Here is a 24,221-nt window from a genome sequence, read left to right as displayed (position 1 = left end):
TGACAGGTACACAGGTGAACAGACTTTTAACATCAAAGCTTACCATTATTTCATCATCTTTTGGAGCTTTCCCGATTATTCTGTTTACAAAATCTAAATTATTTTTCAACATGCGAATTAGATATTGTACCTACAAGTGGTTGCAATAATGTTACTAAGAATTTAGAAAGTTTGTAAGACACTGAACCAATAGTACTAATTATAGGACGTAATGGTTGTCCTTCCTTATGGGTTTTAACTGTACCATACAAATAGGGAAGTCTAGCATTTACATGTAGTAAATAAACGTACTAACCATATATTGATTGTTCCCAAATCTTTCTTTCAATCAAATTTTCTTTTATGAAACTGGGCATTTACTCGCTCACAAGGATTAGAAATCAAAATTGTTCATACGTATCGTTGGTCATTTAACAGAATGTTCATTTTATCAAACATAGTCTCCTCGATCCAAAACAACAACAACATTAGCTTTATCTGCCCTGGTTATGTGGATATCTTTGTCTTTTCTGAGTGAGTCCAAAAGCCTTATTCAGACGTTTCGGAAAGAAGTTAAAAGTACAATGTACTGAGTATGCACCATACACAACACCTCTGGCCAAATTTAGTGCATTCAATATATCCGGTTTATCAGTATAGCATTTCTCTTTGATAATAAACTGTTTGCTGATTTCCACTATATCAGGTTTTCTCGTTGAATTATTGAATTTTCAGTCCCAGTTCTAATACACACTTCTCATTTTCACTTAAAACTTTGGACGACAGATTAAGGTAGTTGGTATTTTTCCCATATGTTTTCCAATCAGACTTCGATATGAGAAATCTTAATTTATTATCAAGCCTCCTCTTATGCACTGTGATCTGACGTCGTAGTTGATTGTAGACATAATCCAATAACCTCGCTTGCCAGTCCATAGGAATGTCTCTTAAAAACTGACCACGTAGTTGTACAGACTGAGCAAAAATGCTTCCATTTTTCTTTCTTCGCGTTATCGATGTGTAAATTCAAAATCATGTTTTCCAAATTGCCAAAAGTAAACACTCCTCTTCTCATTGCAGACGTCATCAACGAACGGGGCATCACGCATTCCGCTTTAACATTCCCATAAGGAATATCCATTGTAATTTTACTTTGTGAGCCTTAATTAGGGCCTTCTTGAAGTCAAACACTAGTTGTCGGCAACGTGGATACAGATTAAGAAAAGCTTGAAGAATTCGCGTGGACATCTTATAGTACTGGTAATCTTCTAGCACGAAGATATAGTAATTCAGTTGTATTCCACATAGGAAAATGAAAAAAGGTATATCTCAGAAAATGCCCAACAGTTTCGTCCTCCAATGGACCTCTTCTTGGAGCGTTTATTAAGGAAAGAGATAAAGTTTACAGTGCATGCGGCCAAGAAAGGCCTAAAATGTTTTTAAACATACAGTTACCAAAAACTAGCAGTTTGAGCTACAAACTATTCAGCAGTAAAATAACTGCTCAACTGCTATTCTTGTTTTTATTGTTATTTTACTGCTGAATAGTTTGTAGCTCAAACTGCTAGTTTTTGGTAACTGTATGTTTAAAAACATTTTAGGATTTCTTTTCTTGGCCGCATGCACTGTAAACTTTATCTCTTTCCTTAATAAACGCTCCAAGAAGAGGTCCATTGGAGGACGAAACTGTTGGGCATTTTCTGAGATATACCTTTTTTCATTTTCCTATGTGGAATACAACTGAATTACTATATCTTCGTGCCTAAGAAGATTACCAGTACTATAAGATGTCCACGCGAATTCTTCAAGCTTTTCTTAATCTGTATCCACGTTGCCGACAACTAGTGTTTGACTTCAAGAAGGCCCTAATTAAGGCTCACAAAGTAAAATTACAATGGATATTCCTTAGGGAATGTAAAGCGGAATGCGTGATGCCCCGTTCGTTGATGACGTCTGCAATGAGAATAGGAGTGTTTACTTTTGGCAATTTGGAAAACATTATTTTGAATTTACACATCGATAACGCGAAGAAAGAAAAATGGAAGCATTTTGCTCAGTCTGTACAACTACGTGGTCAGTTTTTAAGAGACATTCCTATGGACTGGCAAGCGAGGTTATTGGATTATGTCTACAATCAACTACGACGTCAGATCACAGTGCATAAGAGGAGGCTTGATAACTAAATTAAGATTTCTCATATCGAAGTCTGATTGGAAAACATATGGGAAAAATAAACCAACTACCTTAATCTGTCGTCCAAAGTTTTAAGTGAAAATGAGAAGTGTGTATTAGAACTGGGACTGAAATTCAATAATTCAACGAGAAAACCTGATATAGTGGAAATCAGCAAACAGTTTATTATCAAAGAGAAATGCTATACTGATAAACCGGATATATTGAATGCACTAAATTTGGCTCAGAGGTGTTGTGTATGGTGCTACTCAGTACATTGTACTTTTAACTTCTTTCCGAAACGTCTGAATAAGGCTTTGGACTCACTCAGAAAAGACAAAGATATCCACATAACCTAGGGCAGATAAAGCTAATGTTGTTGTTGTTTTGGATCGAGGAGACTATGTTGATAAAATGAACCATTCTGTTAAATGACCAAGATACGTATGAACATTTGATTTCTAATCCTTGTGAGCGAGTAAATGCCCAGTTTCATAAAAGATTGAGAGATATTTGGGAACAATCATATATGGTTAGTACGTTTTACTACTGTAAATGCTAGACTTCCCTATTTGTATGGTACAGTTAAAACCCATAAGGAAGGACAACCATTACGTCCTATAATTAGTACTATTGGTTCAGTGTCTTACAAACTTCTAAATTCTTAGTAACATTATTGCAACCACTTGTAGGTACAATATCTAATTCGCATGTTGAAAATAATTTAGATTTTGTAAACAGAATAATCGGGAAAGCTCCAAAAGATGATGAAATAATGGTAAGCTTTGATGTTAAAAGTCTGTTCACCTGTGTACCTGTCAACGACGTCTTTAGAATTTTTAAATAGCGAAACTAAATAAACATGTCATGTCTTTGCCTAATCACGTAATTTTAGAACTAATTAGACTGTGCGTGGTTGACACTTGTTTATTTTTAATGGCAAATTTTACCGACAAATTTGGAATGCAGATGGGTAATTGCTTGTCCCCAGTTATCAAATATTTACATGGAATTTTATGAATCTAGAATAGCTAATTCAATTATGGCAGATAGTTTTGTTTTCTGGGTTAGATATGTTGACGATGTATTTGCGGTACTGAAAACTTCTATTGACATTCAGAAGATTTTAAGAGACCTCAATAATTTAGTCCCCTCTATAACTTTTACGGTTGACGAAGAAGACAATGGTGTTATCTCATTTATGGATGTTACAGTTGTGAGGTCAGTTGTAAGTTCTAGCTACAAGTTTCACAAAATATACAGAAAACCTACTCATAACAATCTTATTATTAGCAATTACTCCTCACACAAAGTAGAAGTAAAACTCTCAGCATTAAGATCAATGTTTCTTAGAGCTCTTAATATCTGCAGTCCGGAATTTATCAGTGAGGAACTAGAATTTATATATCAAGTTGGTATTGAAAATAATTTTAAATTGGAAGATATTGATTACAGTCTAAAGTTAGCACGAAAAACATTTTATTCATATGAGGGGAAAAAACAGAAAAAGAAAACTGGATTTCTTATATGTTTCCCATACATCCCACATTAGAATCTATAGTCTACCCCCTAAAGTTACTTGGTTTTAGTACAACTTTTTCAATATCCTAGCACCATTGGAAAAACTTTAATTCATAATATCGGAGAACAATGAAGGAGTCATATATAAGATCCCATGCAAGTGCGGTAGTTTTTTATATAGGACAATCTGGGAAGACACTCGAAAAACGCATTTTAAATCATAAATATAAATACGAACAAATAATACGAGCAATGCTTTATGTGTTCATAGTAGTTTATGTAATGCACCGATTGACTGGCTCGGGTCAAAGATTTTGTTTAAGAGCACAGGTTTTATTGAAAGAAATTTGATAGAAACAGCTTGCATTGTTCACAGCAAAGGAAAAAATTTTAATTTATCGCCTGGTTTGTATAAATTAGATCCTTTTATCTTACATGTCATGAAACGTCAGTACAAATTGGATAATGTTATCCATTAACTATCATATAGTATAGGCTTGTTAATATGTACTGTATGTTATGCTGTTTCAAATGGATGTATTACCTCGTTAGATATTTGGTATTTTTTTCATTGCTCAACTGCTTATTCTTGTTTTTATTGTTATTTTTACTGCTGAATAGTTTGTAGCTCAAACTGCTAGTTTTTGGTAACTGTATGTTTAAAAACATTTTAGGCCTTTCTTGGCCGCATGCACTGTAAACTTTATCTCTTTCCTTAATAAACGCTCCAAGAAGAGGTCCATTGGAGGACGAACTGTTGGGCATTTTCTGAGATATACCTTTTTTCATTTTCCTATGTGGAATACAACTGAATTACTATATCTTCGTGCCTAAGAAGATTACCATACTATAGTATATATATATATATATATATATATATATATATATATATATATTACTATATATATATATATATATATATATAGATATATACATATATATATATATCTATATATATATATATATATATAGATATATATATATATATATATATATCTATATATATATATAAGATATATATATTATATATATATCTATATATATATATATATATATATATATAATATATGTATATATTCTATATATATATATATATATATATATAGATATATATGTCATAAAATACATTTTAGAATTACATAATCTGTAAATAAAACCCATGACCTGAGGTCATTGGCATTAGGAGGGTCCTACGTGACCAAGGCAGATCTAGATTACGCTATGCGATGTCTGCAGTAGCCTGATTTAGGTTTGTTTGATATGCCAGCTTGTTGTACATTATCTATCTTTTTCAACACGCCTTCCATGGGAAGCGGTTGACCTGTTAACCTGCGCCGGAAACTTGTAACTTCCGAGCCGGCGGACTACGTATGTTTTTATGTGAATCGCTGAGATAGCTAATGTTTCGCTATCAACGTGATGCTCTAAGAAGGCGGTTCATTTCCAGCGATCAAACATATCGGTCTCCCGACCGAACTGTCTCTCTTATTATGGAGTTACAGAATAAAGTTGTTGTACCTTTTTCAACTTATCCGTTTGAATCATCTCCTTTAGTTTAAGAAGAACCACTCTACTAAGATATCACATAGGAGACGGAAGGAACCAGAAATACTTACGAATGACAGTCGTAAGGAAAAACAAACAGTCTTTCACAAAAGCGAAGAGACTAATATTTGGTGGCAGCTTTTGACGAACGTCGCTTAAATGAAGAAACAATCCCTGACCGATTCCCAGTACCATGTACTGACGATATTCTATCTCTACTAGGTCAGAACAAATATTTCACCAGCTTGGACCTACTAAAAGGCTTTCATCAGATTCCGTTGGAAGAAGAGAGTATCCCATACCATGAATTTATAATGATAATGAATTCACTGTGGCAGTAAATTCATATTGTCAATTAATTCAAAATAATAGTGATTTCACTGTGATCGTTAATTTACAGTGACAATAAATGCACAGTGACAGAGAATTCATGGTGACAGTGAATTCACGATGATAGGTAATTCACAGAAACAATAATTCTCTATGACAGTGAATTCAAAATGACAGGAAATTCACAGTGACTGTAAATTCATAGTGGTGGTAAATTCAGATTGACAATGAATTCACAGTGACAGTGAATTCATAGTTACAATGAATTCTCTGTGACAGTGAATTCACTGTGAGAATGAATTCACTGTCACTATAATTCATGGTGACAGCAGCAGATTTCAGCCGCGTTTATTTTCTTATAGAATTTTCACTATTCTTCTCATTACTGACTTTTCCTCTGTACTCGAGTTGGCTATTCAGACGCCAAATGGGGGATTCATTTGTGTCAAAAAAGCGGTATTTATTGAATATACTATACAAAATGCATTACAAATTGGATCTTAAGCCTAGTCGAATAAAAGATACTGAGTGACTTATTCTGGATTTCTCTTGCTCAGGGGTGTTTGTTCCTCTCTCTCTCTCTCTCTCTCTCTCTCTCTCTCTCTCTCTCTCTCTCTCTCTCTCTCAGATCTGAGAAGAAATTCGGGATTCTCTCACACCTTGAAATAGGTAAGAAGACTAAGGTGGTTCTTCGTCTTCTCACTATATCACAGATAACTTCAAAACACTTGGTCACTCGAGGTACTACAGTGTCAAGACACCTCGACACTGTAGTTGCAGGGATTTAAATCACCACGACAAGTCTTCACGAACACACTATAGTTGTGTGTAACTTCAGATTGGCTAAAACTGGGGTTTCAAAAAAGGGTTATGTCAACTGTATCAGAATAATGATGATCGGGGGATGAGGAGAGAAAGGAAGACTAAAATGGCCTTAGGGAGATCCACCATTCAGTTAAAAAGCCACGAGAAATTGTCTAATTCCCTCGGATTATAAAGTAAATTAGCTCATTCTATGGAAAAATACTTCCTAATGATCTGTAAGTACCTGTACGTTACACAGGTAAATATCTAGTCTAGGCATATATAGCCAGCTGAATCTACAGATACAGTTAGGGGGAATGAAAGCAGATGGAGCCAAGGTTTGGACATTTAAAACGATTGAGAAATGACCTAAAATATTTCATAATTACTTGTAAATTACCTCCTGATTATCTGTGATTGCTTTCAAATTATTCCTGTCGTAATTAGGCGTATATGTGGCTTGCTACACACATTACAGGCCAGCTAGATCTACAAGTTACACTTATACAGTATGATAAAATTCCTTCTTTTGGCTGGAGAATAATCTAAAAAGAAAACATAACATAGTCACTTCCTCCTCCTGCCTCAACCCTTTCCACCTCAACCCCTTACCCCTCAACCTCTTTCCTCCTTCCTGCTCGACCTTCTACCTCATCCCCTCTCCCTATTCCTCAACCCCAAACCCAAATTATCTAGTTAATTACCGTAACTATAACTAAGTAAGTTATTGGTTATATAATTATAAAAATTATACATTGGAGCTGTGTAACATGAAGTATAGCGTGGAGAGAAAAGTAGGCCTATCGATTTTTTTTTTTCAAATTCAGTTAAATGATCGAGTTCCCTCGACCATCGGCATGTATGAGTGACGTCATTATACGGAGAGAGAGAGAGAGAGAATGGGTGGTCGCCAGATCAAGACAATAATTGCGCCCTGCACATAACTCGTAAGCCACTTGTGTTTCGACCCGATATAACCACTGTATGTTGGTTTATTTACACACACACACACACACACACACACATACAGATTGACCTATATTGGTCGTCAGGTACCGTCCTGATAGCTATATATAATTATTTTCGATTTTCTTCTTTTTTTTCTCTCTCTCAACTTGAACTATGAATCAACCTCTTGTGCATAATGGTGATCATAGGCGTAATGTAATTCATGATTCATTCTATTCAAGTGAATGTACTACTTATTATTATGTATAATTATGTATAACTGAGGAGGCTCCGTTACCATTAAGAACTGGTTTAACCCAAGGGTCGATCATCTCGAGATTTCCCATGGAATTTTCGACCAAATGAGCCTTTGGCGAGTAAGGGGTCCGTAGCATCATCTTGCTACACCGTTGAGAGTCGCACTATATACTCCTCTCTCTCTCTCTCTCTCTCTCTCGGCAGTTCCAGTAGAATGTGGTGCGTCACAATTTCCCGATCCTTAACGAAAACTTTTATAAATTCCTTATCAATTTTTCTTCACATTTCAATTACATAGTTTGTTTTCGCTCACGACCTCACCGAATTATTTTAGGTTCGACTTTCACATTTATTTATCTTTCTTTTCGATGATTATACCAGAAGTTCGTGTCAACAGCCGCAGTAAATTCAACTTTAAAGATTTTTTTTATCAAATTTATCACGTTCCTCAGCTACCACCTTTTAGACTAGAGAGAGAGAGAGAGAGAGAGAGAGAGAGAGAGAGAGAGAGAGAGTAATATTCGGATAATAGTGTTGAACAAGGTTGAAAACCTAGGCCTATATTCATAATTTCTCTCTCTCTCTCTGACGACATTGTAACACAAGTGAGGTTTGTGAAGTGTTGAATACCTGATCCCCAGTCTCTCTCTCTCTCTCTCTCTCTCTCTCTCCTTTTCTTGGGGGGTGCCCTCGCTCACCCGAACTCTTGACCTTATGATAATTTCGTTCCAGTAGAGTCTAAGTCCAGTTTAGTTGTTTGAGACCAGACCTGATACTTAGAATTCTCCAGCCTCTGGTTGGATATCAACATTGGGGGCGGTGGGAGTTGGGGTGGGGGCGGCGGACGGCAAATCAGACAGTGTTAAAAGAAACGAGAAAAGAAGGTGACAATTTGGGCAATGACTTGTGTAACCTTATCATCTCCATTCTAGGGTTAGATATAGCTCATTTTCTCCTTCAAAACTCGGGCGTACGATCCTGAGGGTATATATATATTTATATATATAGTATATATATATATATATATATCTATATATATATAATATATATATATATATATATATACATATATATATATATATATTATATTGTTACGTGTGTGGCGTCTTGGCTGGGAGGTTTGGCATTGAAAATTTTATGCCTTGCTGAAAAAGTCCAGCACAACGCGCACAAGTACGGATAAGGAGGAAAAATGGAGCTCTTCTGACTTACCTTATATAACTGTTAAATGCTTTAAGGTCGCCATTGAAAACTTCAGCCAGCTAGATCTAGATTTAGTTTATTTACGAGAAAAACATTGAACAGCCCGAGACAACTGAACGGCAGATAGGCCACGTGGAAAAAGGCACAGTGTAGACTTTTAATTTACTCTATTATTTCCAGTAATATGAGAGAATGGCTGAATTCACGATCTGCAAAGCTGGTTTCCAATTGATGATATCTTCTAAGGTAATTAAGCGCTGGTAAGGAGACAGGGGTGGACGGAGTCGGCAGTTGGAAATCTGGAAATGAATTCCAAATTATACACATCATAATACAGACTTCTCGCACAATATTAATTACTAATGCACTATGGAGGGAATTTGTCCTTGAATACACACAATACTGAACGGATGGTAGAAATCTAGTTCTTAAATAGAATAGCTCAACGAAGATCTTCGTTGATCTTGGACAAGTCACAGGGGTGGCACGTTCTTACGACGGTTGACAAAAGAATGTTCGTTAGAGAAGTGAGAAAATTGAAATTTGAAAATGAGAATAGCAAGATTCGTCTTGGAGAGGTAGGGGCTGGTTGAAATTTGCAACTTGGAGACGTACCTTAGTTGGCTTGTGCATGTAGTTTGAGGTCTGATGAGGGCTCCACCCAGCGATGAGGAACAAAGGGAGCTGAAACGAGTCTGCTGCGGACACGTCTCACTGCTACAGGACCTAGGAGCAACTAAGAGCGAGTTAGGGCATTCGCGGGGTCCCCCTATGATCTGCCCTTCTTATCCTACACTAGGTCTCTAGTCTTTAACGGCTTTATACTCTCCACCTTGGGGAAGAACAGAAATGCCGATCCCCCAATTCGTAAAAGTGGGATTAAAATGGCTGCTACTTTTAGCTAACTAAAAAAATTCAATTTCTGGTGTGGCGAGGCGATGTAAAAACGTAAACATGTATATACAGCTTTTGCAGGATTTCAGCAAGGGGCCAAGTGCCCCCTCTTGCCCCTGTGTGCGGGCACCCATGAACATCATAGAAATGAATGCAGTGTGGTAAGCCACGACACTGCTATCCTCATTTGTGTCAAAGGTTATGAATTGCTGGCAATATTACCCTGAGTGGGAAAAAAAGTGTAAAAGTTCATTTCCTCCATGAGTTCTTAAAATTTTCTAAAAAAAACATTTTTAGTTTATGAGGTCTTCAAATTGATGCTGATATTCTTTCAGGGATGCCTCTATGAAATGAGTACAATTCATCAGTGAAAATCTTGCTGTAGTAATCAGCAGATCCAGACTTAGATTTGTCACTGATCTTCAACTGCCTGACCCCACACTGGGCCTTAGGCCTTATTATTGCTTGGACTGATTTATGGGTTTTTTGCATCATGCCAAGCACTGGGGCAACTAAGGCCAGTCAGCGCTGAAACGCAAAGTGGCAGTGAAAAGGTTTGAAAGGTGTAACAGGAGGAAAACCTCAAAGCAGTTGCACTACGAATCAATTGTTAAGGAAGGGTGGAAAGTAAGATGGAAGAAAGATGATATGAACGGAGGTACAGTAAAAGGAATGAAAGTAGTTGTAGCAAGGGGCCGAAGAGACGCTGCAAAGAACCTCAAGTAATGCCTACAGTACACCGCACGAGGTGCATTGACGGCACTACCCCCCTATGGGTAGTATTGCTTGGACACACATCTGAGAAGGCTCTTTGATCTTTTCCTAGCCTTCTCCATGTCGTTCAGCTCAGCTAACTTTACTTTTGGGGGCGGGGGGTTGGGGGTTAAATTCCCAGAGCCATAAATGCAAACAGCAAATCAAAAGAATAATGTTCACCAAAGATGAACTGATAACTATCTAACTGTCAGCTACATCTCCTCCCTCCATTATCACAAATCTTTGTTAGTTTCCACAGGCCTGAAATACTTGGCTTTTTTTTCCAGTGGAAATTTGAAAAATACAGTTTGTAAATTGTATAATAACATTTTTTTCATGAACAAGCAGAGTAAAAGATCCATATACACAGGTTTCCGTTTTAGAAGTACTCCAGTCTACCCTGATTCTCAGAGAATGTGAATAATTTCTCTTAGGTTTTAAGTTGATTCTTCTTTCTCTCAATCTCTTCTAACATCTGTTTTCTCCTGTATTCTTCTAACTGTTTCTCTCAACCTCTTTTAGTCTCATCTTTCCCCTTGTTGAATACGAACCCTTCTGTAAGTATAACGACTTGTGAGTTTCAAGTAGTCATTACTTTCAAATTAAATAGAACAATAAAATCTACAAATAGACAGATTCCAATTTATTTTACAAGAAATATGCAATATATATATATATATATATATATATATATATATATATATTATATATATATATATATATATATTGATATATAATGTTATTATATATGTGTGTGTATATATATAGTATATATATATTATATTATATAGATATATATATATATTATATATCTATATATATATATATATATATATAGGCTATATAACTGGTTTGGCATAATTCTACACTTGAGAAAAAGGTAGCTATATAAGGCCAAATAACAACCTCGGGAATTATTCATTCCCAAGGGGAATTATACATGACGTCTAGTCCTACAAGAATTCGAACCTGCACCTATGGTTTAGATACGATGGATGCAATGATTATGTATGTATGTGATATATATATATTATATATATATATATATATATATATATATATATATATATATATATATATATATATATATATATAAGCGACTAGACAACGACAAATCACCGGCAATACACAAAAGAGCAAAAGAACAAAAGGATAAATATCCAAAAATGAGCTTGAAAATGGTACTGCACATAACGTCTGTATAGTGGTGGTGAGATATAATAATAATAATATATAATTATATATTCGCGTTGAGGAAGCATAAAAGGCCTCTGTGAAGGCAAGATTTTGTTAGCACTAGTGCTGGACTCTCTCTCTCTCTCTCTCTCATATATGAGAAGAAATGTCAGGTAGTATATGACGCCCACGAAGAAAGAACTGGGCGAGAAATGTGGGCGACAGGGCTAAGTCCAAAAAAGATTATATTATACATAGCTCAGGAGCCAGATATAGGCCTAGTACGACTTTCATAGCTTCATTGCCGAATCATGGATGGAGGAAAGGCATACCTTAGCTGGAAGCTTTTTCACAATATTAGCTGCTGCCTGTATATAGCTGCCTGGTAGACAGGCAGCTACTATACTTAGCTGGCTATTTTCTTTGCATTATTGTCACCTAAAAGAAAAAAAAAATGGTTCCACGAGGGACTTGCGGAAGAGGTTTCTGGTGGATGGGAATAATGGAATAATGATTTTTTTTTTTATTTCCTTCTTACTACATTGCCTAAAATAATGTCAATAATTGACCCATGATGATATATAAATGAACCAACCACGTTTATTCTCCAAGTTTATTGATATAATAACCAACATTTGGTTAATTAAAACCACCCCAGTAATTATCTCGCTAAACCAACATCTCGTCTCACGAGACACAAACTTCTTCCTTTCACAAACTTCTAAAATGATTTTTTTTTTCTTTTTTTTACGTTTCGTTACTGGGCTACAAAAAAAAAAAAAAATAAAAAGATATGGAATCACGCGCGCAGTTAGCTCTCTCTCTCTCTCTCTCTCTCTCTCAGGACAGGAAGAAGCCACCAATGAAATGCTTAAGGTTTAAACCTGGAAAGACGAAATGAAACCTTACAAGGAAACATTGACAATGAGATGTAGAAGGAAAGGAATGGAACATAAAAGCTAGAATAAAAAAATAAAATAAAAAAGGATGTTCTGAGCCATTTAAAAAATTCCGTTACTACAGCAGTAACACAACTGACACTACTAGGCCTATAACGGTCTACTGCCTGAATATATGATCATAAATGTCAACTGTATCTCACACTGGAAAGCCTTCAGGTATTGACTGCAGCAAAATGTTTAATTGCTTTCACGTAGGAGAATGGAGGAATAATTGGAATCTGAATTTCATCTCCCAAAGTTAGACAGATCTCCAAAGGGCGCCAAGAGAGAGAGAGCGGTGCATTGCGAGTCATTCCTGTATTTCCTTACTGTATCGAACAATTAGCTTTAAAAAAAACTGTCATAAGGTATCATATGCTGTAATTAACTGAAGGCAACGATGACAGTACTTGCATGTTCCTAATTAACCCAAGTTGTATCTTAGGAGGAGGAGCAGGAAATTGGTTGGGGAGGAGGAGGAAATGGTTGTGGCAAGCAGGCATAAAGTCTCCCTCCCTCTCTCTCTAGCTGTCTCTCTCTCTCTCAAATTCACGACTTTCCCTCATCTCTTATCGCCATAATTATTAATCACTATAATGATTACTTATGATAATATATTATGATCATTACTCAGTATATTATTGTGATTTTTAATAAACATACCACAGGCGTTCAGACACAAGGCCTAGTGGTGACATTGCTAAGCCCTCAGCAGTTACCATCACCAAGCTCTCTCTCTCTCTCTCTCTCCTTGTATCTTTCTTCAATAAACACTTTAAACTTTGAAGGGCATCAGATCTATCAATCGGTTTTGACACAAAATTCACGTGGTGACGTTATGATTCCTCCCTCCCCCCAACCCGTGTATCGGTTGTATTTGCCAATCGTCGCCTCCACCCTCTCTCTCTGTACCAGACTCTCTGTCTCGTAATCTCTTTCTCTCTTTCTGTATCAGTCTCTCCGTCTCGTAGTCCCTCTCTCACTCTTTTAATGACTCTCTCTCTCTCTCTTCTAGTAATTCGCTCTCTCTCTCTCTCTCCCTGTACCAGTCTCTCGGTCTCGTAATCTCTTTCTGTATCAGTCTCTCTGTCTCGTAGTATCTCTCACTTTCTCTTAATGACTCTCTCTCTCTCTCTCTCCCTCTTAGTGACTCTCTCTCTATCTCTAGTGACTCGCTCTCTCTCTCTCTCTCTCTTCTAGTAATTCGCTCTCTCTCTCTCTCTCTTTCTGTACCATCTCTCTGTCTCGTAATCTCTTTCTCTCTGTATCATAATCGCTGTTCGTATTTTCTCTCTCTCTCACTGTCTCTTAGTGAGTCCCTATCTCTCTCCTCTTTTAGTAACTCGCTCTCTCTCTCTCTCTCTCTCTCTCTCTCTCTCTCTCGTTGTAGGCAAAAATGGACGCTACAAAGAGTAACAGAGGCATATTATCATCAACAAAGATGGCGGCAAAGAGGCAAACCTTAAATACCCAAAAGACACCAGTTACAGTTTTTGGAATTGGGATCTGAAAGAGCCGTTCTAGAGCCTGTCCCATCATTACTACTCCTATTTTCGAGAGAAGGGCCGTGACAGAGAGGGGGGACCGCGCTACAACTACTAATCCCAACTGATGGCAATCCCAAAAATTTGACTGCCGATTTTGCGGGAATTTTTTGTTTGTCCTTTGGCCGACATCTTTGTTGGTGATTCGCCCTTTTGAAAGCTTGAGTCATCGATTTCGTGGGTTTATTCTTCATATTTTTGTATAAAATTGTTATAGCTGATGAGATGCCCTGTCATACCCCACCACCACCACTCTTATAGACCCTACTGTGAGCGATCAACAGAAAACGGTGTACATAATTAAAGCAAATTTCGATGTTTAACTGCTTGATCATCATCTTAAGAAGCGTTACTAACAAGGCTTACTGAAAAGTGATGCCCCAACTACGTGGTGGTGGGGGGGGGGGGGGGGGGGTCATCAGGAGGTGGAGCGCTGCTGCTGACTTTGCAAACCCTAGACCTATATATCTAACGGAAGTGCCAATAGAATGGTGAATAATTCACTGATTAGTGAAGAATCAGACGAATAATTTATTAACTAATAAATAATTTCAAAGAGAAGGAGTGTTAAGGCGCTGTCACACTAGCGAAATTTCCATCGACTTTTTCTGAGTTTGTCGTCGACTTTCCAAAGAAGTCGACGTCATTCCGTGCTCTGGTTGTCACACACGTTCTTCTTCATACCGTGGTTGTCATCGTCAAAACGTAAACAAACCATCTGAGCTGTGACTTCCCGGAATGATAAAACAACTATGCTTTATAACACAAAGCAACTAGTGGGTCGTGCTTGCATGTGTTTAATGATGCTGCATAGAATTAAAAAAAAAAAAAGTCTTTGGGTTCGGTCCTGGTTATAAAGACGTGAAAAGTTTTATTTAAAAAAACAAGCTGGGCTAGCCTAGATAGGCTATGCGTAACCTTGTTTACACAACCAGTCAGACTATTATAAATTTAGCTAGAGAAGCACTGGAAATATTTTAAAGATTTTTGTTTATATTATTTGCTAATGCAAAAAAAAAAAAAAAAAAAAAAAAAAAAAAAAAAAACCAGAGCAGACCTAGGTTATATAACAATCTGTATAAAGATCAGCAAGTTCAGGAAAGTTTTCCCTGAGTCGCATGGTGATCTCTTGGTAATTTTTTAATTTAAGACCCTTTTTCATAAAACTATCATGCTTATGGTCCCATAAGCATCGTCTCTCCCCCATATCTTCGAGCAAAAACTGTTCTGGCAATCTTGTCCACTGTACCAAGAACTCCATCTTTTGCATCTGATGGCTTGAAATGCGCGCTCTCCGAGATATAAACAAACCATAAAGTCGACGGTAGCGATGGGTTGAATTCGATCGGTACCGTTTTCAAAATTCGTGACGACGACACCAGAAAGTCGTCGTCAAAACATGAAAAGTCGACGTCAAATTCAAAAGTCAACGGAAATTTCGCTAGTGTGACAGCGCCTTAAATCGACCACTGGGAGTGTCGAGGGTAGGGGACAGGGGGTGGGGCGGGGAGACGTGTGAACATGAGAGCGGTGATGATGTGTGGCGGTGGTGGTTTTCTCCTAAGTAAGAAATCAAGCTGTGTGTGTGTGTGTGTAAAGGCGCTGTCACACTAGCGAAATTTCCGTCGACTCTTTCTGAGTTTGTCGTCTACTTTCCAAAGAAGTCGGCGTCATTCCGTACTCTGGTTGTCACACACGTACTTAAGACTTCATACCGTGGTTGTCGTCGTCATAACGTAAACGAACCATCTGAGCTGTGACTTCCCGGAATGATAAAACAACAATGCTTTATAACACAAAGCAACCAGTGTGTCGTGCTTGCATGTGATTAATGATGCTGCATAGAATTAAAAAAAAAAAAAAGTCTTTGGGTTCGGTCCTGGCTAAAAAGACGTGAAAATTGTTATTTAAAAAAATAAGCTAGGGCTAGCCTAGATAGGCTATTAGTAAAGCTTGTTTACACAACCACAGTCAAACTGTATTATAAATTAAGTTAGAGAAACACTGCAAAAAATTTAAAGATTTTTGTTTATATTATTTCCTAATGCAAAAAAAAAAAAAAAAAAAAAAAAAAAAACAATGAGAGCAAACCTAGGCTATATAACAATCTGATATTCACGATATAGCATGCTTATCTGTATGAAGATCAGCAAGTTCAGGAAAGTTTTCCCTGAGTCGCATGGTGATCTCTTGGTAATTTTTTCATTTAAGACCCTTTTTCATAAAACTATCATGCTTATGGTCCCATAAGCATCGTCTCTCCCCCATAATTTCGACCAAAAACTGTTCTGGCAATCTTGTTCACTGTACCAGGAACTCCATCCTACATCTGATGACTTGAAATGCGCGCTCTCCGAGATATAAACAAACCAGGAAGTCGACGGTAGCGATGGGTTGAATTCGATTGGTACCGTTTTCAAAATTAGTGACGACGACATAAAAAGTCGTCGTCAAAACATCAAAAGTCGACGTCAAATTCAAAAGTCAACGGAAATTTCGTTAGTGTGACAGCGCCTTAATTAAGTGTAGTGTAGGGCAGGTGTTGTGTGTCATGGAGGTGGGGGGGGGGGGGGGGGGGGGGGGGGGGTGGGGGGGGGGGGGGGGGGGAAGACTGATGAGGCATCAGTATAGAATGACGTAAATTTCAAATCCTCAAATCCACTGCATCCCTTGAGACCAATAGTCTTTATTATCAGTTTATTGTAATTTAGTGGGAGTCACTTTAGTCTCAAACACTGGCACTGGAAACAATTAAGCGCCATGATCACTGCTGCGAATAATTGGAACGCCTATAAAAACGCGAGACATTATTACGGTCAAAATAACCTTAATTATGGTCAATCATAAGGGTTTTTATCAAGAAATATACAGCAAAAGAAAAAAACAAATCTTAATCAATACGCAAAAACATAGTACTATCTTCATCACAAGAATTCAAAGTGAATATATAATTTATAAAGAAAAAAAAACACGCAAAATGGTATTTAAGTACCTTTTATACTGCGTGTTAGTACTACCTACTCATCCTCTTTTGGGTAGACTAGTCTAATTAGCATGGCCAGTTCACATTCTTCATTGTACTACTCAAGATGGAATAACATAAGGTGTGTTCACCAAGGGATCCGATCGCTGATTTCCCTCTCTCAGTGACGTCACTGGACCACATCGACTGGGCGATGCACTTGTCACTCCGTCAGTTGCATTGTTGCAGTTCACGATTATGGGTGTGTATTCCATATTTGGGTGCACTAATAGTTCCAGACAGTATGGGATTTGTTTTCAAAGGTTGCCTAAAGACCCCGAGGAGTCCAAAGTATGGATTAATGCATGTAAAAGAAGTGATAACATTAATGTTAAGGATGCCAGGATTTGTTCTGTCCATTTCCGGACAGAAGATTACGAAAGAAATCTTCAATATGAACTGCTACCACAACTTTACCAGAGAAGTTATCACAGATTAAAGAAAACCGCAGTTCTCTCTTTAAATTTACCTGTTAAGGACGTAAAGTCAGGTATGGTTTAACAATTTGTTTACAATCTCATTAGTGCAATTTTTAGTGATATATCTTTGGTTGATAAGTAGCCTGGACTAAATTCTTGAAATGAGGTACTAAATTAGATTAGGTCTAGCCTATGCAATGAATGAAGAAATTATCTGATTAAGGCTATCCAATTTTTTTTCTTTGATACTTTCACTTTATGAATGTAAAGTTAATCGAACAATTGATTAGACCTATGCGTAATGACGTACTTCTGAGTACGTCTTCCTGTGCAGACAATAATTAGGCCTAGACCTTTTATTTCTTAAGAACCCCACTAAAGGATATCGTGGGGTCAGAGTATAGACTGAGTTCAAGTGTAGACTGAGGAATTTCTTGTTAGGTAAGAACAACATTTTAAGCAATCACGGTCATAATGTCGCTCCCAATGATGATAACATGCCATGTATGAGCAATACTAGTGTTATGGAACCAGGTAAGTCTTGGGTTTCCAAAACCTCTGAAGAAAGTGACTCCAGTCGTGTTGACTTAGACTCTGAATTACGTATCTCTGCTCATCTCTTGATGAGAATTCCTCAGGAAGGTCTACTTAATGAGCTGGAGGAAGAGGATTTTGTAGATCTTGGAGTAGAGTCTCAATATGGTATAGAAATTGAAGCCTTAAATTATCTGGGAGGTTATGTAGCTCATAAGTACAGAAATAAATATCCTTCCTTAGGATTCCCAGATATTGAAGGCCTAAACAACGACTGGATCTCCAAAATGAGGAGGAAAGTGCTGTTTAGGCCCAGTCCTCAATTTGTCAGTAATTGAAAGGAAATGGAATAACTCTTTAAATCTTTTCAATCCCATCAACCAGGCGTTGATGGGATTACGAAATTAGCTAATATTTTCAGGGAATTAAACATTGATGCTCCAGAGGAAGTAATGAAGTTCTTTATTAGGTGCAAAATACATTTTAGGATGAAGATATTAAAAGTTGAAAGGAAGTCAGAATTTCTTTAAAAAAGGTGTAAAGAAAATGAAAAAAATTCTTCAGTACTTTTTGGTAAATAAAAGAACAATACGCTAGTTCAATAAAAGTCTGGGAAGTTTTTTTTTCATATTCATTCACCCTCGTTACTTTCGTTATTTGTATTCCAACAAGATTATATTCTGTATGGTAAGGTCTTAAATATCTTGATATAACTGTGTTTTAAGTGATAGAGAGAGAGAGAGAGACAGAGAGAGAGATAGAGGGGGGGGGGGGGGGGGAGAGAGAGAGAGCGAAAGTATTTTCCTGTATGGAAATTGTGAACACCACCATAGCAACAAATTACTGTCAAAACATACGTAATCATTAAGTGCACTGCCCAGTCGACGCGCACCTGTGACTGTTTCTCAATGATCCACAGTACTTATGAACACCGTATTGACATGATATCCGACTGTGCACTATGAATATGAAGCCCTGACCTGTGTCCATTGAATTAACTATAAAACAAAACTAAACTGTTTTTAAGAATAAAAACTCAAGATCTTCTTCGGTGACTGATTGTATATGTAAAAGTATTGAATGACTGACTCTCTCTCTCTCTCTCTCTCTCTCTCTTCCTCCCCCCCACCCCGCGTCCTCAACTATTCGATGAAGCAACTTCAGCAGAAAATGATATGGAGAAATGTGCGAATTCCTGATAGAGAGAGAGAGAGAGAGACTGGCTCCTTGCATTGACAAGAGATTGAGTACGAATGTCAATAAGCAAGTGATCATTAATCAAGCTGCCTGATGAGAATTCAAGTGTCAAGAGGAAACAGGCCTTTATGTAGAGCAACTTTTCCAGACATGAGGGCAGTAGTATTCCAGGCAATGGCAGACCAAATTATAAAGCTGAAATAGTTGGGATGAAATGAAATTTCATTATTTCTCTCACGAAAGAGGAATGGGGAATCTTCACCTAATCGCAGCGTTCCATGCATGACGGTTTTCCAGCCTGCATGCCGACACAAATCAGGGGAGCAGTGGGTCTTCACCAGACCATGAAAGGGACAAGACGTGTTTTCTTAGTCTCTACCGATTGTTGTGGAGACTTGATTATCGGTAAAACTGTTACCTGCTTTATGCACCATGTATGGTACCGGTCCCCCTTCCTCGAATTTGGGGATAGAAGGTGCTGCTCATCAAAAAGATATGGTAAGGTCTGATGGTTGTTTAATTGAAGATGATCTTGTTTTGACCTTTGACAGTTATTTGGATGGACAGCCATTCCAGGAAGTGGGGAGACTGAAAAAAAAAAAAGTGGTTTTAACAATGACAATGGTGTGATTAATGCTTCGGTTTTACCTACTGATAAAAAGCGGATAAGCTACATGTACGAGTGCACCAGAGATAGTAGAGACAATTTCAGACAAGATCATGACACGCAATATGAAAGGAAGAGGGTGTACTTTCCTAATGATGTGGAAATGGATTATGATGAGAAGATCCAATGGACAGTTAAGTGGTGTAAGCAACACAGGGAGATGGAAGCCTTGTTCAAGGAAGGTAAGAACAAACCGTATGTCACAGTAAAGAATGATGAGGCAGTAAAGTTTGTAACAACTACAGACTTGAACGAGATTAAAATGGTGGAATGAGATGACAGGATTTAAAGTACCAAGGTAATAATTGTATCTGATGTCCCCATGTATTTAGATCCAGATGACTTCTCATTTGAGGAAAATTTTGGTGTGGGTAAAGCGCCGTCAGGTGAAGGTAAAAGGAACTATTTATAAGAGACCTCAGCTGATTGCCTTGGTTAAGGGATTACTACCAGACAAAGAAGTCTTTCTTTTCTGGAATTGGCTATGGACATGAGAGTGTTTGTAATGGGACGCCAGTGATATGCTATAAGGGCAGTAAATGGGGTCATAGGCAGTATAAGTGTCCTGGTCATTTCCGATGCAGGTACTGTGGGAAGAATCATGATTCGAAAGAATGCATTAATTGCCAAGATCAATGGAAATGAAAATGTTGAGCCAAAGTACTGTAACTGTGGCGGAAAACATAATGCTAATCATCATCTGTGTGAAGAGAAACCACAAACAAAGGCAGTAGACAACCGTGATAGTCCAAATGTCGGGCAGAACAATTATTGTCCAGCTGTTGATGAGCTATCGACTCCAATCAGTGTCTGGGAAGAAAGGCGTAAGCAGGTGGCTCAGCGGTCAAGAAATGGAATTAATGAAAGTGAACAAAAAGTTGAAACTCAGCGAGATTGTTCGGAATTTGACCTGATGAAACGAGAGTTGAACGAACTTAAGAAGCAAATGGAGGATTTACAAACATCATTTGTTACTTGGAAAAGTAAGGCAGAAGATGAGAATGTCTCCGGCGATAGCAATGCAAATACTGTACCGAAAGACACATCCCTGTGAGGTGGTAAGGATAAAAATGGGTTGTTAAATGAATTTCTGAATATGGCAGATTTGGTTCTAGCTTATGTTAATAATCATTTGGATGATTTAAATTGAAGTTGTTGCAGTCTGTTGAAGGATAAATGCCTGAGTAATGAAGAGTAAAAATGTTAAGGTTTTATCTTGGAACATTAACAGTATAAAAAATAGGGTAACTGATCTGCATGCGTATATTTATTCTAACGATATAAATGTCATAGCTCTGTAGGAGGTGACCCTACTCATATTAAGGGCGGTAGGCTAGATTTTGCAATTATTTTCAACATGCTGGATCTACAAGCAAGTGTGGATGTTGTAAGCACACTTTTGAGTGATCATTTCGATATTGAAGTTAAGATGCATATTAACAAAATGAGTTTTGTCAATAATAAGAAAAGATATTCACTTAAAGATGGTCAGCGTAGTTATTTTGTTACTCAAATTGGAACTTAGTTTAAGGAGTATAAAACACTTGATGTAACAGATGAAAATGTATTTTACGAGGATCTACTAAAAGTGGTGGATTCTATCTTGGGTAGACCTAAGCCGAGAAATTTAAATAGTTTTAATGCAAAATCTAAAAGGTATTATAATGATAAAGTGGTTAAGGGGTGGAACAAGATGTTAAGAAAATGCCACAGTAACTGGAGTAAGGACCCTACTAATGAAAGAAACAAAGAAACTTTGATTGAAGTTGCTAAGTGTACAACAGATATAAATGAAAAGGCCAGAAGTCAATACTGGGACAATTTTTTTGAGGAAAATTAGTAGTTCAAAAAGCTTGAGCCAGGTCTGGAATGGTGTGAATAAAGTTAGGGGAGTTAAAAAAAAGACTTAATATTCATCCAAATCCTAAAGATAAAGCTAATGATCTTATTAACAAGTGGTCGTATGCCTCTAGTCTTTCATGTCTTCCGAATAATGTCCAGAGTTGTTTGCGAAACTTAAAGTCTAGGAGACGGGAGTTGATTCGCTTGCAAAGTGCTTTGAAGGATGATACTTGCGTTATATTTACTCAGGATGAAATTCAGAATGCTGTAAAAAGGAGGAAATCCACTGCGCCGGGTAGAGTGGCCTAACATACGAAGTTCTCAACTGTTTCATAAGCATGGATGATAGTCCTAAACTAGATTTGATTAATCTATCGTATAGAAATGGGAGATTGCCAGTGGAGTGGAAAGTGGCGTTGATCATTCCTGTGCCCATATCTTTAACTTCTTGCTTATCAGAGATGATGGAACGAATGATCTTAAACAGATTGATGTATAAAATAGATGGTCTTCTGTCCAATAACCTATATGGATTTGTGAAGGGTAGAAGCACAACAGATTGTGTGATAAAGTATCTTGTGAATAATAATGTTAGATGTCGATTAAAAGGGCCTTTGATAAGGTAAATAAAGATGTGATTTTAGAGAGCTTGGTGCATAAAGCTGTGGAAGGGAAGCTATTAATCTGGATGCAGATTATTTAAGTCATAGAAAGGCAAGTGTATGGTTTCAGGGAGAGGAATCTGAGCAAAAAGAGTTTGAACTTGGTACGCTGCAAGGTGGAGTATTGAGCCCTATGCTTTTTAATATTCTTTAGGACAATGTAGCTTCCTCTAATTATTTTTGGAAATTCTCAGGTTCTCGTCTATGCTGACGATATCCTAATTCAATGCGCAGGTGAAAGCTGTTTGACCAAGGTTTCTGACGAACTTCAGTGTTTGTGTGTTCGTTTAGGGTTGGTTATTAATGAAGATAAAACCAAATAACAATCAAGAACTATTAATGGAAAAGAATTCTCGTTGAATGGAATAAGATTGGAAAAGGTAACTAGTTATAAATATCTCGGAATGCATATAAGTTTTAGTGATGTTAAGGATCAAATTGCTTATGTCAAGAATATATGCGTGTCTAGGCTAAAACCTCTGACAGTGTTATCTAATAGAGGAAATGGTGTTGGTGCGCCTGTACTAAGGTCAGTACATCTAAACACCGTAAGGAGTTTTATTGTCGTCTTATTCAGAGAAGGATTTTAGGCCATTAGAGGTTGTGCAAAATGAAGGAATGAGGATTTCACTTGGTTGCGCGAGGACAACATGAATAGAAATCATGAGAATGGAGCTGAATATTCAGAGCGTTATGCATAGAATTCAAGAATTAACAGTGATCTCTACCTAGAGAATCATTAGAAGTGGTGACAATAGTCTAAAGTCTGCTGTAGATCAATTCAGATCTGGTTTTGCTAGAAACTTTAAGATGAATACTTATACCAAGAAGAGCTTGTCAAATGTTGTTTCAGTACAATGTAATAGGTTTTTGTGTACCTTTACCACGAAATATTGATATGGAGCCATGACTTAAGAAAACATTATCTGTACAAATAGATAAATTAGACGTTAGGAAAAAAGATTGTCATCCTCAAGAATGACAACAGCTATTTATTGAAAAACTATCTAGATATCCGAAGGCCAATGTCATACACTTTTACAGTGAAGGATCTGTTAATGAAAATAGAGCAGGTTCTGGTGTAGTTATAAGAGGACGTTTTGAATATGGCATAAGTGTTGAGAAAATATTGTCCAAAAGGATTGCTTATAGGAGTCCATGCATGACAGCAGAACTTTATGCTATTTTTGCTGGACTTGAATATGCACTAGAAAAGAAGAAAAGTGTACACGGTTTTGTTGACAGTCAACGTGCTTTATTTGCCCTAAACAGTAAAATAACTACTGATGATTTACTTTGAAGCTGTAGAAAATATATACACAAAATAAACTCATTTGAGTGTGAGGTAAGTTTCATGTGGATTCCGTCTCATTGCAGTATTTACTTTCATGAAGTTGTTGACCAAACGTTTAGCTAAGAATGGATGTGACGAGGAAATCATAGAAAATAATTGTATATTAAGCATTGCTAGAATAAAATCTGAAATAAGAAGAGAGAGGAGGCAGTGGGAGTTTGACGGTGCTCGTATGATCATGAATAATAATAATGGCAATAGGAGCATGAAACATGACGATGTTATCATGAATAATACTCATTTTACTTATGGCAGAGATTCACCTCGATATGACTCTTTCATGATGAGGTTACGTTTTGGATATAAATATATTTGGGAGTATGATGAACGTTATGAAGGAATGTCTTGCAAATTATGTAGTAATGTCAAATCACATACTTTGCATCATTATATAATGGACTGAAAGGGTTTGGAAGAATTCAGAGGTAGTAATGTTAATGATAAGTCTGAGAT

General features: G+C 37.1%; 1 long non-coding RNA gene across 1 annotated transcript; it reads right to left on the bottom strand.

Annotated features, from left to right (window-relative positions):
• Positions 1–8,660: 8,660 nt before the first annotated feature.
• LOC135206603 (uncharacterized) lies at positions 8,661–24,163 on the bottom strand. Its single transcript, XR_010312797.1, has 3 exons — positions 19,662–24,163; positions 9,376–9,486; positions 8,661–9,059 (listed from the first exon to the last, which is right to left on the bottom strand). It is a non-coding gene; the product is annotated as an uncharacterized LOC135206603 (long non-coding RNA).
• Positions 24,164–24,221: the final 58 nt, after the last annotated feature.

Source organism: Macrobrachium nipponense, chromosome 31 (assembly GCF_015104395.2).
Source record: "Macrobrachium nipponense isolate FS-2020 chromosome 31, ASM1510439v2, whole genome shotgun sequence".
Lineage (NCBI taxonomy): Eukaryota > Metazoa > Arthropoda > Malacostraca > Decapoda > Palaemonidae > Macrobrachium > Macrobrachium nipponense.
Note: the sequence above shows the minus strand (reverse complement) of the source record. Positions and strands in the feature narration are given on the sequence as shown.